The 18,615-nt window shown below is 47.5% G+C and overlaps 1 protein-coding gene and 1 long non-coding RNA gene across 11 annotated transcripts in view; one reads left to right on the forward strand and one right to left on the reverse strand.

The window, feature by feature from the left end:
• The window catches only part of ERC1 (ELKS/RAB6-interacting/CAST family member 1), a 2,156,751-nt gene that overhangs the window by 1,458,415 nt on the left and 679,721 nt on the right, over positions 1-18,615 (reverse strand). The window lies entirely within an intron of this gene.
• LOC144769582 (uncharacterized) lies at positions 3,110-3,909 on the forward strand. The gene is made up of 5 exons (XR_013598723.1): positions 3,110-3,209; positions 3,305-3,328; positions 3,419-3,440; positions 3,530-3,587; positions 3,676-3,909. It is a non-coding gene; the product is annotated as an uncharacterized LOC144769582 (long non-coding RNA).

Raw genomic sequence — 18,615 nt, forward strand, 5'->3', positions numbered from 1 at the left:
GACCAGGAGACGTCGACGATGACCACGAGTGCAGTGGTGTCGGTTTCCGGATTGGACTCAACAAGCCTTGGCAACAGCATCCCACGCAGAAAGCAAAGATTGTCTTCGGTGCAGACCAGCAAGGTGTGAGGGACTCACCCTTTGGAGGGGAGTCTGGGCACGTCTGGAGCAACCAGGAAAGCCCGAGAAACAAAAGAGTTACCTTCGTGGGGACCCACCAGTCGACGGACCAGGGATCGCGAAGGAGCCTCGAGCGGAAATGCCCACGGAACACTCGTGGAGCGTAGGCTCACAATCTTAGGTGCAAATGGTGCTTGGGGCTTGGACTACAAGTAGCCCAATGCACAACTTCGGGAAAGCTCAGGAAGTCAATGCACTAGCAAATGTGCATGGTGTCCAGGGGTTCCGGGTCCACGTCACTCGTGAGGGCTGTGGGTCTCAGCTTTGCTGTGATCTCGTGTCGGCCTCGGAGAAATCTGGAAGTCTGGGTCCTGTGTCGCAAATCCGTCGGGAGCCTTGGAAATGCAAACCGGCAAGATGCTTCTTTGGTGCCTGTTTGAACAGGGGAGTCACTCCTTGACCCCCAAGGTAGATTCTTCCGTCTTCTAGTCAAAATAGAATGTCGAAGTTCCAGGATATATGTTGCAGAGTTTCATCCAGGGTAATCTAAAGTCCAAAGGACTGGGTTCCTATACTTCTACTAAGTTTAGGGGTTGGACGTACACTAGGGTCCCACCTATGGGAGGAACCAGGTGTTTTGGTGGTTACACCCCTTTCCCTTTGTCCAGTTTTGCGCCAGAGCAGGGGCTGAGTGCCCCTGCAACCGGTTTGAACCGGGATATGCACAGGCACACCACGTGTGCCCCCAGCACTGTCTGAAAAGCATTCTCTGAATGCACCCACCCAGCCCCAATACACCAAAGCCGGTCTATGAGGTGGTTACACCTTCCGGTTACAGGAAACCTATTGTCCAGGCCTCCCCTGCCAGATTGTCATCCAGCAGTAGGAGGTCAGACTCGTGTCTGTGGCTGCAGCATCCATTTTGTAATGCCAGGGCTCTTTAAAACTATTACCGGTTAAGTAAGTATGTACATGTCTTCTCCCTCTAGAAGGGTGGATTTCTACCTCCGCCGCCAGCACTGGCGGGTGGTAGGATTCCAAAGTGTTCGACACCAAACACGACATGTTTCCATGCAGCCATTCCAAAGTTAGCATTAACAGCGAGGGTATAATGAACTTAAGAGTATATGGTCTGGCTGCATCAGAGAACAGCTACAGAGAAGTGATTCCAAAAGCTGCAGAGGGGTCCTGCTCATGCATGGGCACCCTCTCACACAAAACCAAGCACTCTGCCTTCAGGATTGATAAGGCCAGCCGTAAGAGTGACTTATAGGTTTATATGTGTCAGTGATTAAGGTAGATATATGTAACCTATATCTCAGTAAGGGGTGCATGCACCACCTTACCCAGGCTGCAGTAGAAGACCTGTGGTGCCATTTTGGAAGGCTTTCCAGGGGTAGCTTAATACATGCTTCAACCCCTGGTAGGCCTCTGGGGTACCTATGCCGTTAGTACCTAAGGTGCCATATACTGGGGACTCACAAGGGTAACCCAGTAACCAATCTGGAGTGTACCTATTCAAATTAGAGAGGAAGCAGCTAGGCTGGGGCCCTGGTTAGCAGGGCCCCAGCCAGACTAAAGTCGAAAAACAGTGAAACACCAGCAACAAGTGGGGGTAACCATAGTAAGCAGATCCTACTCTCCTACACAGGCATCAGACTGGATACAGACATTTTTCGTGAGCACTACCCCTGTGTGCCAGTAGGTGGGGTTGTTCGACTCACACTGTGCCTATATAGGCACCAAAGAACAATGAAGTCAGTTTCTTTTCGCAACTTTCCATGGCAGTAGCGAGGACTACTGGTGAGGAAAACTAGGGCCCTGAAAGGGGGGGGGGAGGGGGAACAGCCTTGACCCTAGAAATCTGCTTGTGGGGCTGATGGGTGTATTGGTGAGGAATCTGCAGCTAGATTGAGTGTCTACCTGATAAGGCGTTAACTTGAGGGAAGTAAGTTGTCCATCTAGCCGCAGATGCCTTACCTGAGACTAGATACCCAAGTAATACCTTCCCCGAGGTGGGCCTGCAGACATAATTTAAACCACAAATTCATGTAGGACAACCAACCAAACGGGCAAAGAGCCCATGCGGGAGCAATCGACTGTCTAGGCAGTAGAGTTTGGTGAACATGTGCAGATAGGCTCACGTTGCTGCCTGCAGGCGTCCAGGATCGAATGTCTGAGTGCCAACTCAGTGTTTGCAACTTTTGGTCTGGTAACATTAGCATGCAAACCTTCTGGGAGTTGCTTCTTGGCCAATGCACAGCAGATTTTAATGCAGAGTACTATCAACCAGGAGATGGTCTGTTTCTGCACAGCCTTCCCATTCTTGGCGCGACATACCCCACAAAGAGTTATTCATCCACCTGGAACGGTTTTGTGCAGTAAAGGTATAATTACACTGCTCTATTTGGGTCCAGCTGGTGGAGTCCCGTTTTTCCTTAGAGTGCTGAGGTGGAGCGCAAAAGATAGGCAAAGTGAAGGACAGGCCTATGTGGAACGGGATGACTACATTCAGCAAGAACAATGCTCAAGTCCGAAGGACCAGTCTGTGCTAGAAAAAAAAGAGATGTAGGGAAGCTGAGAGGACAGTGCCTGTAGTTCACTGACCCTCCGGGCAGATGTACTTGCTACCAGATCAATGTCGCCAGCAAATCGGCTCAGCACATCGTACTTAGTTTGGTGCTTTAAACTCAGCACAATAGAGCACAATAGAGACTTCGTGATAACAATGGGATCATTTTATAGAAGGATTAGTTTTATATACAAGATATTCTCATATTAGTTGACGAGGTTAATATTACATACAATTGCGTCAATTACCACTACCATTAGGAACCATAATGGTTACTTTCAAACATTATAACATTGTTCTGCGAATCACAGAAACATCAGCCTAAACCATACCAACATGGTGGTCACATTTGTAAGCAAATCGGCTGAATATACTCTTTAGTCCGTCGTTTATGTCTTGAACTCCGCAATGAGGCGGAGACCGCAGAGTTTTAATGGCGATCTGTCGGCACTGGGGACTCCTCGGCGACCGATTGGGAGCAGAGTTCTAATTACGGAGAAAAGCTTTGGCAAAACAGGTACGCATACAGTAACATGAGGAAGTTTTTCTCAGTCTTCGTGCGATCAATAGACACACGTTTGTAAAAAATATATATTTTCTCTCACCATTTAGATTACTATCTTTGGTGAAGACAAGGTAAGGGCTTCTGGACTAAATACTCATACTGAACTAGTGTTGAGTGACACCGCATTTGGTCCTGATAGATTCTCTATCTTTTCATTCCAGGATTTACTATCACGTTAAGCAGGTATGTTTTAGGTGACTACTTAGATTAACGTTGGTTGACAGCAGCGGTTTTGCAGATAACCAACTCAGGTCATTTGTTATCATTTACAGCGATTCACACAGAATAGAGAGGCGAACATATATGCATAACGGCAACCAACAATACAAGGTATGATTAAACCACATATTCAAGCTACACACCCCCATGAACCACATTAGCAACAAATCTTATACATCTTTATATGTTTTTATTACAGAACCGCCCCTGATGAAGGCACCGCAGGGGTGCCGAAATGCATTGGGCTCTCTTGTAAATTGAAGAATATAATGTGTATATAATGTCAAAGTATTGAAAATGTCAAAAATGTAAAAAAAGTATCAATGTTTACATGATTAAGAAAAAGAATCATATACTTGTGTTATGAATAATGATAATAACTAACAAGTAGTTTTGTTGATACAAAAGAAGTGTTAATCAAAATAAAACAAGAAATATAATAGCACAACAGAACAAGTGTCATAAGTACTTAAGGTGCGGAGCACCACGTGAACAGTGCGCGATTAGGTGGGTCCAAAAACCCATCATAACTACACTTGCTACCAGAAAGGCACTTGATGGGTAGAAGCCTAAGAGGACAGGAATTAGGTTGATCAGAGGGAGTGCACATTAAGAAAGTAAGAACCGGGCCGGAGTCACGCCGAATGTCAAATGTATTGTGTTTTTGATATGAAATCAACGTATAAAATGCACCGCTGGCCAGAGTCGTGAATCACAGGTGGTCTGCGGACAAACACGAATTAACACACACCCTTCCCCTTCCCCCCCACCCCCGACAGGTATTAGCCCAGGCCATACGGAAGGTTTTTAAGCACATACGCACTCAGCACCCTAATGGTGTGCTACAGGTACTCAGCAGGTCAATGGATAACACATTGCCGACTTCGTGGCCTCAGCTTCCCTCCACTCTAGTTCACCCAGATTGTCCTATACCCCGGGGACGGAAGATAACTCGCCCTTGCTACCGGATACTAGGCTGCAAGCGACCGTAGTCACACTTAATGAAGCAGGCGGGGAGACGTAGCAAGTTTTAACTAGTAGGTAGAAGTGAACCCACATGTCTCAAAACATATTGAAGTCACGCTATCTCTTGACCCACTTCCAAACTGTTTCGGAAACGCTCCTTCAACCAAGCCAATTTCTCTCACTACTACCTGGCACCAAGATGTCTTCGGGAGGGACCAGGTGTGGAGATGGCAATTGGTCCACCATGATGGGGATCTATTGGGAACAACCAATGAATAGGGAGTAACACAGGGGAGCCTGTCGGTAGGAGGAGGCACCCGGACCGGTACAATTTGATCAGGGTCGTGCCCAGGCAACACGGGCACAGTGCCTAGAGCGTGTTGGTATGGATCACACCAGACACTTCAGGCCTCAAACACAAAGAGTTGCAAATTCTGTACCTCCCTGGAAATGAGGCACAATGACTGGTGCAGGTTGAGATGAGCTGCACTAGACAATTTCGGTCACACAGTGAAGAGTTGAAAATTCAGTACCTCACTGGAAATGAGGCAGAACATCTGGTGCACGATGATACAGCTTGCATCATACGAGTCCGGTCACTCACACACAGGTGCAGGTTGGGGAGAGAATGTGGCCTAAAGGCTAGGGCGTCCGACCTTGGAGCTGGGGAACCGGGTTTGAGTCTCGGCAGGGACGTTCAACATTCTGTGATTCTGGGCAAATCACTTAATCTCCCCGTGCCTAACTAAAATGAATGTGTTTGTCTGTAACGTAACTGGTGCTCATCTAAAGCACTTTGATACCTCCGAGTCTAAATCTCGCTATATAAAACTCCACAGAAAAAAAAGTTCATCAGAGCCACATGAGGAAGAATGAGGCACTACTATGAGTAAACACCCACCCTTTGGTCACCGCAAGCAAAGAGCATGCAGTTGGCATGATGCTCAAGAGAGATGCGGCACGATTGACAAAATGGGCCACGCGGGGTCCGGCAACAGGTGAAATTACTCATCACCAACTATACGCTTATGAGTGTGAGAGTCCCTGCGGTACAAGAACCACACAGCTTAGATGCAGGCAAGATTTCTGGGGCTCCGCACTAGACAATCCAGTCTCTAGGCACATGTCTTAGTTCCATGCCAACACCGTGCTACCCGATGGGATTCAGTGGCCGAGGTGGGCACTTGAGAGGGTACTGCTCTCCAGATGTCACAGGTAGCTGGTGTAGGTCCCTTGAGGGAGACTTTGATGTCCCAGAGATCTTCGGGAGCTCTGGCAGTTTGCACCACTCAGTTTGAGTAATCCGGTCCCGCGCCCCCACAAACGTATCTCCCCGGAAATGAAGGATGGCAACAGGAGTTATATTGTTGTATGTCTTTGAAGTTATGAGTGGTTTGAACAACAAATATGTACCATAAATTATAGGCCTGTATGCCATGGGGCAGTGGACTGTAGATCTTAATCTTTAGTGGGGCCTGGAGATGGCCCCCAGAGGCCAAGTGTCAAAACTCTCTCCAAATTACCCCATCCGGCCCTCAAATGGTCCATGGTTTATGACTGTAACTGGGGAATCCCCATGGTTTATGACGGTCACTGGAGAATCCACAGATGTGCTCCCCCGATTCCCTGGTGTCCACCGGAGCAAGGCACCATGGCACACAAGACTCTCGGAGCATAGAAATGTCCAAATTCTATAAGTCTCATTAAAAAATGATCTAAGCACAGACTTTCAATCGTTATCTTTGAAATTTAGAGCCTCAAAAGTATGGCTCACCATCTTAATCCATTCATTCTTCTCTGCAATTACGCGCGGATTCAAGACGCCGGCTGTGATTGCATCACTACTTCGAATGAGCAGCGGCCCCCATGAATAAATTCCCCGAAGAGGACACATCTTACCCGCCAACCTTGGATGAGGACGCAACTTCTGCTCCCCATGCTCCGAAGGAGCCCCTAGATTAGCTACTTAACGAAGAAACACCAGGAACACCTTGAATATTCCCGTTTACCCTGACTAACACATGGGTGGGACTCGGATACCACCCTGGTATGCAGGTTACTCCTCCTACCCGTCCTGAAGAAGACCCGCAGGCTGAGGCCCCCACCTACCCACTAGCCCCTTAAGTCGGGTCGAAACGTCGACGTCCAGCTACACTCAACCTGGACCACGCTTCTTTCAATCACTCACGTGCTACACAAGAATTGTATTGTGTGATGTAAATTTAATGAAAATGTAATTACTAAGTGTATACTTATGTGGCCAGAGGTGCTAAGGACTGAAAGTGTATGACTCTGTCTACCCCTGAATTATTTATCTTCAACCCCACAACTATCTCTTGAATTCCTTTCACTTCCCTACACCAGAGCACTCAATCCTCTTCCTGCACGTTTCCAGGAGTAACTATCTCCTTGTACCTTTAAAATGTATAAATTAATGCCTTTCGTTTGAACTTGAATATATTGGGAATTAAAAAACCCAGATTTAAATTATCGTCTTGGTTTGTGCACTTAAAGAAGAATGAATGGATTAAGATGGTGAGCCATACTTTTGAGGCTCTAAATTTCAAAAATAAGGATTGAAAGTCTGTGCTTGGATCACTTTTGAATGAGGTCCACAACCATTGTCTTCCATACCACATTGTACCCAGGTCTAGGACCGTAGTTGGGTTACCCCATTTTGATAATGGCCATATTCTATAAGTGGCATTTCTAAGCGAGTTATGCCAAAACCCACTGCAAAGGGTTTGGCACCGTTAATCTATTGATGGGAAACATCATGAGGCTTCTCAACTGCAATCCACAATTGAAGCCCAAAGTAATGTTAACCACTTTCCCCATGTTTACCTATGGGAAGAACAAGACTCATAGGTAGTGAAAACACACACGAGTATTCCTCACTATGTGGGCGCACAAGCCCTAGTGCACACAAACCTGCGATGGCAAGTTGGACACAGTCCTCAGCAGCAGGGGTGCAAGTGCGACCACATGAGTCTGCAATGGTAGACCTGACAGATTTATTAATGGGGTGTCAGAGCGGATGCACAGGCCTGCGATGGCAGGCAGCATACACAATCAGGGGCACCTTAGATGCGGGTGTGCACATACAGTGGCCTGCAACGGTAGGCTGCTCATGAGTTTAATCACAATAGATGCCAGTGCGCACACACCGGTCTGCGACGGCAGGCTGGCCCACGTTTCAGAACATCGAGTCAGTGCCCCTTCCCGACACAGGTAGGAAGGGCGTGCGCACTTTCACATGGAATTTACAGTGGGAAAGTGACCAGAGGCCGTGCAAGAATCAGCACAATTCAGACAGAAAAAGCAGAAAGTGTAGGGAAACACTAGCTAACTAGTATCAGGTCCAACATGAATGTACTAGGATTTCCTGAGGAAGTGAAGGCTTGGACATCAAGCTCTCCTGGGAAGAGTGTTGGGTGAGAAAAGGGAAGTCTCCTGGGGAGGGGAGAAGAGGGGCGGCGATGGGCAAATATCCGATGTACAGAAGACACTGTGCAGGACTTGGAACAGGCCAGAGTAGGACATCTGTGAGGGCTTCATTAAATGGGAGAAGTGGTTCTTAAGGGGGGACTCATGGTTGAAGCACGTCCGTCAAGACGTTAGTCAGCAGAAAATGAGGACCTCACCAAATCTCCTCACCACCATAACAAATGTGGCCCTCTCCTCTATAGCCACGGTAGGAGGAGAGACCAAGCCAGTATCAGGGAAGGTGTCCAGTCCACTGAAATGTGCCAATTACTCACACCAGTCCATATTCGGGTCTAGGGGCTGGTACTACTCAGGCTCCAGTGGTCCCTCCCAATCTTACCCAAGTCCTTTCCCCTAGGAATAAGGCTCATGCTCGGGTTCCAGCCTGGAGGAAATGGCTCCAGTCAGCATCAGACGATGCCCCTCAGGGCTCTGTGTCATTGTCAGGGATAAGAATAGGAACAGCGTCTCTGGCGTTTGACAATGGGACTGGCATCAGGGAAGGTCGAGGTGGTATGACCAGCACCTGTCCAGATCCATCTGTGGATCCAAGGGACCCAACTGGCGCCGAGGGCGGACGGACCAAAGGTGAACCGGTAGAGGCCCCTTGTGAACCTGCAGGGTCCGAAGGTGCTCCAGGGGTGGCATGCCACCCAAATATGAGTTGCATGGCCTCATAGAATTCTCGAAGTTGGGCGTGGGTCGCTCTGGCTCAAGGAAACTCAGGGAGGAGCGGAGACTGCCCCGGTGCAGACTCAACCGCAAAGCCAGGCCTAGAGTGACGACGCTCCCTCATCTCTGACTTCTTGCTCTTTTTCTGGTTTTTGGGACCTACTGGAGTGGGACAACTTCGACGAAGATCTACGGCTCCACGACTGGCCCCAGGGCCTTCCTCTCGACCAGGATCGAAACCGTTGTGGCGCTGCACATCGAGCGGAAGGATTTTGAAAGATGGCGCGACAGTTGGTGCAGGTTTTGATGTTGTTGTTACGCTCGAGGCACCAGAAACAGACGAGGTACGTGTCCATCACCAACATTTGCAGGTAACAGACGCCGTAGGGCTTGAATCAGGGGTGGGGGAATCATATCGCCCGACGCCCGAACCAAGTAGATTGTTATAATAGGCAAGAATATTTAATGTCTATTTTGTCCGATGGACAAGTAGACATTAAATCACTAAAAATGTACAAGCTGAGGGCACTCTGGAGATCACAGCCAATTCGAAATACATTCGGAAAGCCTTTGGACGCCTTTGAGAGGCTGGAAGCCCGTGACTGGGCTCTAGCCAGTGATTGTCTGGGGTAGTCTTGAGCCAAAAGTCAGCTTCACACTGGTGCAGCCCGCATCCTTAACCTAGCTGCTGAACATGCAAGGGTGGGCGAAGAGGTAGGAAACACTTTTTCCGCTGCCAGATCACAGCTCCTTCGGCCGGGAAGTCTTGCAGTCTCTCTGCCGCTGTTTGCTGTGTAGCTTGATCCCCCTGTTCACTGGTATCCGTCCAAGGCTGGCCACTCGTCTTTGGTGCGCTTTTTTTTTTTGCGCACTTCCTGGAATCGGGAGCGGCAGGTTGCTGTCTCAGACACACCCTGGGCTCCCCCAGTGGTGTAAACATTCACCTCCACGGTGCGGTGAGGGGGGGGGGTTGGTTTGGGACGACCTCCCTTGACTTAATTACTTTTCGTTATGCCACTGGCTCCCCTGACGGGTGAGTCAGTCTGACAATGGTTTATGCAGCGGTCACAGCGTTAATAAAATTACGTGAACTGTGATGCTGCATGTTAATGGGCTGGGTTCAGTGAGCGTGGGGGCAGGGTCAAATGAATGGCATGTTCATGTTAACATAATTTGCGATATATAGTAGGAAGGAGCTAGCCGGTCAATGAGGCCCCTGTTGCAGTGTAACTAGGGAACCAGTGCAGCGTTGATCATGAGTGAAACACGATGAAAGGAAGTTCATTATATAGAGATATTGATCTTAACTTTGTCTCTGCTTTTATGGACGAGAAAACAATCATACTTTAGACACCTGGCAGGATTTCCGAAAATGCTGCCTTGCAAGAGTATGCGTGCGCTGTAAATATAAGCATTTTTTAATTACATCTTTTATCCTGTGGTTATACAAATAAAGTTACATTTGAATAAAAGAACGGCCACATAAGGCAGCAGACAGAAGGCATCTTTGTGATTCAGGCAATGCTGTGTGTGCAGCGTATTTCACACTGTTCACTCTTGCCATCGAAACGTCGCAACCCAAACGAGGTCTCCTTTACCATTACCCTCCCCCACTGTCTTGCCTTTTCCTTATTCCAATATCCCCACCTGGGCCCCCAACCCCTTCTCTCCACGTCTTCTTGCTTAATCATGCTCACACTTTACTTCTAGCCGGTCTGGTGGTGCAGTGGACAAATGCAAATGCATGGTCACAGGTTCTAATCCCGTCGGGTCCACTCAGCCTTTCATCCATTTAAGGTCGATAAAATGAGTACCATTGAGTTGGGTAACAATATACATCTGTTATTCAGCGCCTTGAGACCTTCGGTGTGCTATACAAAAGTACGTTACTGCGCCCCGTGGCAATTTTATAGGCTTTAATCCTGCCAAGAAACGGTTTATTGTCCACAGTTTGGGCTCATTACTGTAACCCTGTACCTTTATTTGGTTCCATTTTTAGTCTCCTAAACCTAATCTAAACAGCCCCCCCCCCCCCTGCACAGCGCTCTGGCGATTTGTGCTAAATAAGCAGAGCCACACGAATGAAGAGGCAGTAAAGGTCTAAATTATGCGGCAGTGTTGACTAAATTATGTGGCCACAAAATGAGAATTATGTAGCATAATGCAGCACATTTTTTGAAAGTATTACTTCATTATTTTCACATCTGTCCACGGTAACGCTGTCTATATAAATGTTTTGCGTAATCAAGAGAGAGAGGTAGGACCAGAAAGCTAGTCCATGTCCCCGGTTAATATATGATTAAATCAAAAAGAGACTAGCTCAAGTTACTTTAGGGGAGGGGGAAGACTCTGGTATGTTTTGTCACGGAGTGTGAACACCCGGCAGGTGTGTTCATAAAGCCCTCACCCACCAACCTAGTTGGTGGCATGCTTCATCATCGGGCCCACCCAGTGGCACCTAGCGTGCCCCGGGTGTGCTTCAACGCCTGACTACAGCGGAGCTGGTATATTGCTGAGTGTGCGGTGAAGATAGTTAAGGAAGTGATGTTAAAACGGCTGAACGGTGGTCCCAGTACCCGAGGGTAAAATTAGACTTTAATACCTGGGCCTCCGTCAGCGGTTAAAAATAAGGCAAGGGGATGTAAGGGGCGAGTTACGACCTCTCACATCCAATGGGTCAACATGTTTCAGCCAGTGCCTTATGACTAGACTGGCTTTCTTCAGGACCTAAATAAAAGGTGAGTGCAAATAAACTAGTGGGGGTGTAGGAGAGACTATGTGTCTACACGCCCTAAAGTGTATCTATGTGTGAGAGGGGGATTCCCTTCTCAAGACCACCTGTACACATAACATGAATGGACAAAAACAAAACATACAGGGAGAAGGTAGAGTCATTAGGATGTACAGTTTGGCGCACATCTGATGCCGTCACTATAGCGAGTGCTGGTGGGCTATAGGCGGCTATGGTGTGATGGTATTGGTGGTACCATCACAGTGGGAATCGCACTGATAACTCGAGAGTGAGGTGATTTAAGAGACGGAGGAAAACAGGGTGCATTAGTGAAATGCGGCGCAAGGAGAGGTTCTTACGCTAGTTTTTGCTCAGTCTGACCTCAAGGTTGGGAGGTGGCAAAGGCTTGACCCTAGGGGGACAAACATTTACCATGCTGATTAGGGAGACCTGTTAGGGAAGAAAATAGCGCTTACCAGGAGTCGTGGTGGTTGTTTCTCATACTCACAGCATTTCTGGGTAGAGCCTGCTCTGGACCTGTAGTGCCTCCTTCGCATACCGGTGGGGAATGAGTGTTGTCCCAGGTCTTAAGTAGTCTCATTAATTGGTCTAATTAGGTGCACCTGTAGTGTGGAGGGCAATGGTGAACAGACTAGGAAGCCTGAGTCATGCTACCTGGAGTGAGTATGGGCGCCTTAGGTGCGCGCGCGTTCTAGCGTTCTGTCGCGCTGGGAGGCATCGTTATGGGCCACTGAGGAGCCTCCCAGACGCTCGCGTCTGCAATTAGCGCATGCGCAGTAGGTCCGGGAGGGGGCTCCTCCGGGGAACAGCCTGGAGGGTAGTGTGAGTTGTTCGCGCATGCGCATTGTGACCGGGTTGGTCTGCGCATGTGCGGCGTTTGACGGGTGATCGCCCGCGCATGCGCGTTGTGTTTTTTTGGCGAGCACACGTGATTATGTCCATTGAGTGGACGTGGGGCATGCAAATCATTAAGTTTTGTCCATTGGGTGGACGTGGGGCATATAAACCATTAAAACAAATGTATTATGATTCAGTGGGGGACAATCTTTGGCAATTTCATGAAATAAACTGCTTAGAGGACGTTGTTGTTACAGTAATGCTGTGCCCAATCATATATAGTTTGATGATAGGGGCAGGGTGATCAGTGGTGGGTCAGGGAATTCCACGGGATGGCATCATTCAATCCCTGGGTGGCTGTGGAAAGGCGGTAGATCCACCGTTGTTCTGCCTGCAGTAGTTTTCGGTCATTGTCCACAGCGCCTGCGGTGATCTGCTCTATCACTGTCCAGGATAGGTCATTTGGTGTGTGACCTTCGGTGATGAAGTGGTTGGTCATTTTGCTTATGTTCTTTTTGCATCTAATGGTGCTGCGGTGTTCGGTTATGCGGGTTTTTATTTTTCGTGTGGTCATCCCAATGTACCGGAGTCCACATCTGCATGTAATTAGGTAGATGAGGTTGCGGGAGTTGCAGTTAGTGTGGCTACGCTGGGTCCACACCTTGTTTGGTTCCAGATCCAAGGTTTTGGTGTGAGTGGTGAGGTGACACACGCTGCAGTCATTGCACGGATAGTGCCCGCTGACATTGGGGAGGCCCCATATGTTGCGGAGGGTGTTGGTGGCAGGTTGGGGTGGTGGTCTGGGTCGGGTATTGACAAGGCGGTCTTTTAAATTGGAGTTTCGCTTGTATGCGAATCTGGGAAGGTCCCATTTCCTCTGTCCTGAATTGATGATTTTCCAATGTTTTTTTATGATTTTCGACACCTCATTGGATGCTGTGTTGTAGGTCGTTACGCAGGTGATGGGTGGGTTGTCTTGGACTTTGGTGACAGTCTCAAGGAGGGCCTCCCGGTTTTGGTTTCTTGCTCTTTTCTGAGTTTTGTTGATGATTGGTTTTGGATAGCCCCGTTGTGCCAGCTTGTCGGTCAATTCCACAGCCTGTTTTTTATAGTCAGAGATGTTCGTGCAGTTCCTGCGTATACGCAAGAACCGTCCATAAGGCAGGTTCTCTCTGAGGGGGCGTGGGTGGAAACTGGTAAAGTCAAGCAATGAGTTCCTTGCTGTCGGTTTGTAGTACGTGGTAGTGGTCAGCGTGCCATCTTTGGCTCTGATATCTAAATCTAGAAAGGGAAGATGGCTGTTACTGGCCGTGCTGGTGAACTTGAGGTAGGGATCCCTGTTGTTGAGCCATGTCATGAATTTGTCCAGGTCGGAGTGGGAACCCTGCCAGACCACCAGAATATCATCTATATACCTGCGCCAGCTCAGGATGTGGTTGATGTAGGGGTTGGTGTCTGTGGTTATATGGCACTCTTCAAAGTGGTGGACGTATAGTCCCGCCACGCTCGGAGCGAAGACACTGCCCATTGATGTCCCGTTGGTTTGTAAGTAGAGGGTGCCGTCATACTCAAAGAAGTTTTCTTTGAGTGCCAAGGTTGCGCATGACAGTATAAAGGCTCTTGGCGTGTGGTGTTCCCAGTTAGTTGCCATAAGGATGTCATGGAGTACTTGGAGAGTGGCATCTTGTGGGAGGCTGGTGTAGAGGCTCTCCACGTCTAGACCCACCAGCAATTGCGTGGTGGGGTTGAATTCTTTGTTGTTGAGAACTTGCAAGAGGTGCTTGGTGTCCTTGATGTATGTCGGGGTCGACTGTACCAGGGGATTTAAGAAAAAGTCGCAGTAGCGTGACAGTGGTTCCAATAGGGAGTTGATCCCTGATACTATGGGTCTTCCAGGAGGGGGAGTGACCCCCTTATGAACTTTTGGAACAGTGTAGAAATATGGGGTTCTGGTGTTCTGTGGGCAGAGGTAATCTGCTTCCTGTTTGGATATGTGCTCAGCATCCGCTGCCCTTTTGACCAGTGCGTGGATCGTGGTCCTCAGTTCATTTGTGGGGTCTTGTTCCAGTCGGCGATAGTTCCTGTTGTCGCTCAGTAACCTACGGCACTCAGTATCATAGTCCTGCTTGTTTTGGAGGACGATGCCTCCTCCTTTGTCAGCCGGTTTGATAACGATCAGGGGGTTGTCTTGCAACCGTTGTAGAACACTCCTATCTTCCCATGATAGGTTGTTGAAATGGTTGGTAGGTTTTAATCTCTCAATATCGTTGTACACGGCCTGTTCAAATGTCGTGATTTCGGGGGGGATGGCAGAGGGAGGTGGTACAAACGTGGATTTTGGTCGCAGACCAGTGATGTTGGGATTGTCATGGACTGGTTCTATTTCTGGGATTGGTTTCTCGAAGAAAGACTTCAGTTTCAGTTTCCGGAAGAATTGTGCCAGTTCCACATGTAATTTAAACTTGTCAAGTCTTGTGGTCGGAACAAATGATAAGCCCTTCTCAAGTACCGACTGTTCTTTGGGGGTCAGGGGTGTGCTAGACAAGTTGAAAACCAATGAGTGTTGTTCTTGTGGAATCATTGTTTGCTGGTTCCCGGTGTTCCCTCTTTCGCCTTCTGGCGTGTGTTCGCGCTGACTGGGTTCTCCTCTCCGCCCCAGTGTACTTGTGGTTGTTGTGGGTTTGCTCTTCTCCTTCCCCGTGTTCTTCTGCCCTGTCCTAAAAAAGGAATGTGTTGTCCCTGGTGGCCTGTAAATAAGGGCATGGGTCCAGGAGGGTACATGGGCGGGAAGCCAAAGTAGGGGTTTTGCATCGGGCCGTAATTGGGTGGGAAACCGTGGAATTGTCCAGGTTGTCCTCCTTGCCAATTGTTCTGCCAACGCTGTCCACGTCTGCCGCGTCCTCCCCGTCTCGCCGAGCCAGTGCTGGAATCACTGGACGCGGAGCTGTCATCTCCGGAGGTGTTCGACATACTGGTGTTTTTGTTCTGAGGGGTAAAGTCTTCCTCTGAGTATGGATAGACTTTGGCGTAACTGAATTTCTTCAAGTCCTTGTCGAATTTCTTTATTTTGGCCTGAGTCAGGTATTCTTTATATTCGTTTATGTCTTTGTTCTGGTCCTCCAATTTCTTTTTGTAGGCGGTTATTGTGGCTTTAAAGTGGCTTTCTGTTGCTTGGATCTCTACCAGAAAGGCTTCTGAAAGGCGTTTTGCTGTCTTGATGATAAGGATCATCCAGTCCCTGGTGCAGTGCCAGGCGATCTGGGCCCAGTCCTTCCTGAAGGTGGCGTCGTCCAGGAAGATCCTGGGGGCATTGGTTACTAAGAGTCCTCTTGGTGCAGTGTTAGTTCTGAGGTATTGTGTCAAGATTGTCCCGTGAAGGATAGTGCGTATCCTGTTGCGCTTCTTTTCAGTAAGGCTCTCCCAATCAGTGGTTTGTGCGATGGTGCTGGAGATGTTAAAGTCAGCTTGGAACGATGGGTCGGATAGTATGTCGGCCACATCGCTTTCATGGTATGTCAGTCCATGGTTTTCTGCCATGGTGTTGGGATGACTCTCGCAGCTGCGCGCTGCCGTGTGATGCGTAATCAAGAGATATAAATGTTTTGCCTCGTTACTTTCAGATGAACTCCCAAATACAGTAATAAGCAATGTAAAAGTGACCAGTCACTACTTGCGATGTTCTTTCCACTGAGCGGCAGGATGTGTCCCCACCTTTTTAGTAACGTTTGATCTGTTTGCAAATTTGAACAAAAATTTTTGATTCTAGCTCAGTTTGTGCAGCATGTGATGAATTATATTTCAAGTGATGTGGAAAATGACGCGCAGTTGTATGACCTCATAATTAGAGTGGCTCTGTATATGAGTCACAAACATACACAGGATCTACCATCAGTGGGGGACCATCTGTCATTTGCTACAATTTAAATTGGCAAAAATTGCAGAAGCAAACTCAATATAAAACAGAAATTATCTAAATATAAATCTATAGGTCTCACAATCACGTTTCATTGACAACTGCTAGGAATAATACAATATTCCCACCTCAGAATTTTATGCAAACGCTGTAGTTTGTTGCGCAGTTACGTCAGCAGTAAAAACAAGTCAATACCAGATCCAAGGAAAAGTAACTCTTCCACCTGTGTGAATTTTCGTCCTATGTAGAAAACGTAAAGATTTGTTTTTCTATCCCTACATGATTGTCACTGGCTGTTTTTCCTGTGTGCCTGTCTTGATGCCTACTTTATGCATGTGCCCATTTTAAAATATCTAAGCATCACACCTTAGATCCTTGGAATGCTCAGCTTCTGAAAGAAACAAACGGATTGAAAAAGTTGCTGCACCGTTAAAATTGTATATTTCACCTGGCTTCCCACAACTCCCATGTCCGCACCCAGCAACAGATTTACACGATTTCCCGGAAGATAACAGACATCTGGGTAGGCAGTGGGGGCTGAGGACATAGGAAGGAGAGAGACTAGTGGCAGAGAACTCGGATTTTAAAGAAAAGAGTGACTACTTTACAAATCTCAGTGAGAGAAACTTGCACATCTATTGCTGAGCTGCACCTCTGTTAGAGAAGCTTACTCTGCTGGTGCCATTACTATACCAGTACTGTGAACAAGAGAACCCTGTACTGCTACGTCCAGTGCTGTATATACTTCTGTGAGAGAAGAATGTGGAGATGTAGCAGTGAATACACAATAATATAATCACACCACACCTGTCCAGCAGTGTAAAGGAAGAGATTGATTTAATTGCCCATTCCTTCCTCTTGTGTATTCTTTAGTTGTGGATACTGTCTCACTGAATCAAAGCACCTCTGCTATGTAATGTTTGCTGCCCCATGAACAGTTCATAATCTCTGCCAAGAAGTGCAGTTATTTTCATCCACACATATCAGAGCATCACATGTGAGTATTTTTTAAACTGGAAAGATACGAGTTGGCGCTAGGATGGAGAACACCCTTCTGTCCTACAGGTTCATATTCTAACACACAGTCTGTGCCAAAGACGCTTCAAGAAATGTAGTCAATTACTAGTCTGCATATCTACCGTTAGGTACTAATTCTCTACATTTTAAAATCTGTCACATGCAAACTGGTTGATAATTGGGTGCAGTGCCAGCTGATGCATCTGCACACATGCTGTACAACACTTGCATTTAAGGGTGCATGACCGTGCACTGAATAGTTGGACTTGCATTGGATATATATATATATATTGGACAGTATGTTGCACTGAAGCTTCTCTCCGTGCAGATCTGCCTTAATTAGTTATGGAGTAGGTAGGGCAAGCAGATATCTTCCAAGGGCAAGTAGATTTCTGTGACATTTTGTCCCTTGGCCAAGTAGATTTTTCAAAAATTTCCACACCCCTGTTGAATCCAGTATTACTTTTGGACATCCCTGCCACACCAAGAGACAAGTCTGGAAAAAACTTTGCCAAAAGGCGAAATAAAAGAGTAATTCTAAAAGTGACTGGGGGTAGCTCTCTCCGGAACTGCACTGACTGGCGTGGAAAGACTAGAACTGATGTCTGTGTGCTGGGGTAGCGCCTACATGGGTCACGTGCACATAATGTCCAGTGAGGACGCTGCCACAGATGCCACGCAAAGCCAAACAATGCCACCAATGCAGGGGTACCGTCACGCGAAATTTCCAGATCCAGTCTGACACCTGAAGAAAATTCTTAGGTAATGAATCTGCGGCTAGAAGTCTCTATCAGATGCACTCAATATGGAGGACATGCATTTTGAATTTTCCCCGGGCACAGGACTGGATCAAAACGTTTCCATTGATTGCTCCTGGGTGCCAACAGGTGGCAACATCTGTCTCTGTGGCAACATTTGAACTCTTCTGCGCTCTTAGACATGTAGCGTCAATAACCAATTCAAAATAGAGGCAGGCAATGTGCAGAAATAACAAGTAACCTAAAGAACACCTAAAGTCCACTCTACAGAATGGGGTGGTAGGAGGGCTGTGAGGAATGTGAGGTTAGAGTATCCACCAGAAATAAAATTTCTGAAATAAAGTAACTTGTTCTTACGATGGATACATCCAACAGCATATTCCTCACATTATCAAAAGATACCAAAGCAGGTATCAGCATATGGTCTGAGGAGCGAAACTCATATCATGAAATCCTGTAGGACTGGGTGACAAAAATCTCTGCAGGCCTAGGAAGCTAGGCAGTAATGCCTGTTGAATGTGTCAATGAACATCCATGGAGCAGAGTGGCAGATGTCTGACACAGGAACACCTCTCTCCAACGCCACAGGGGCCAGACCTAGCTCTGGCAAAATGAGACTAAATGCCCTCAGAGGCTTTTTTTCTTGACCTAGGCACAGCGCATTACAAGATAAGGTCTCATGAGTTCCAACATCAGACATTCTAGGATTGTTTAAAAAAAAAAAATTTATTTTTATTT

The sequence above is a fragment of the Lissotriton helveticus genome, chromosome 1_1, assembly GCF_964261635.1.
Source record: "Lissotriton helveticus chromosome 1_1, aLisHel1.1, whole genome shotgun sequence".
NCBI classification, from domain to species: Eukaryota; Metazoa; Chordata; class Amphibia; order Caudata; family Salamandridae; genus Lissotriton; species Lissotriton helveticus.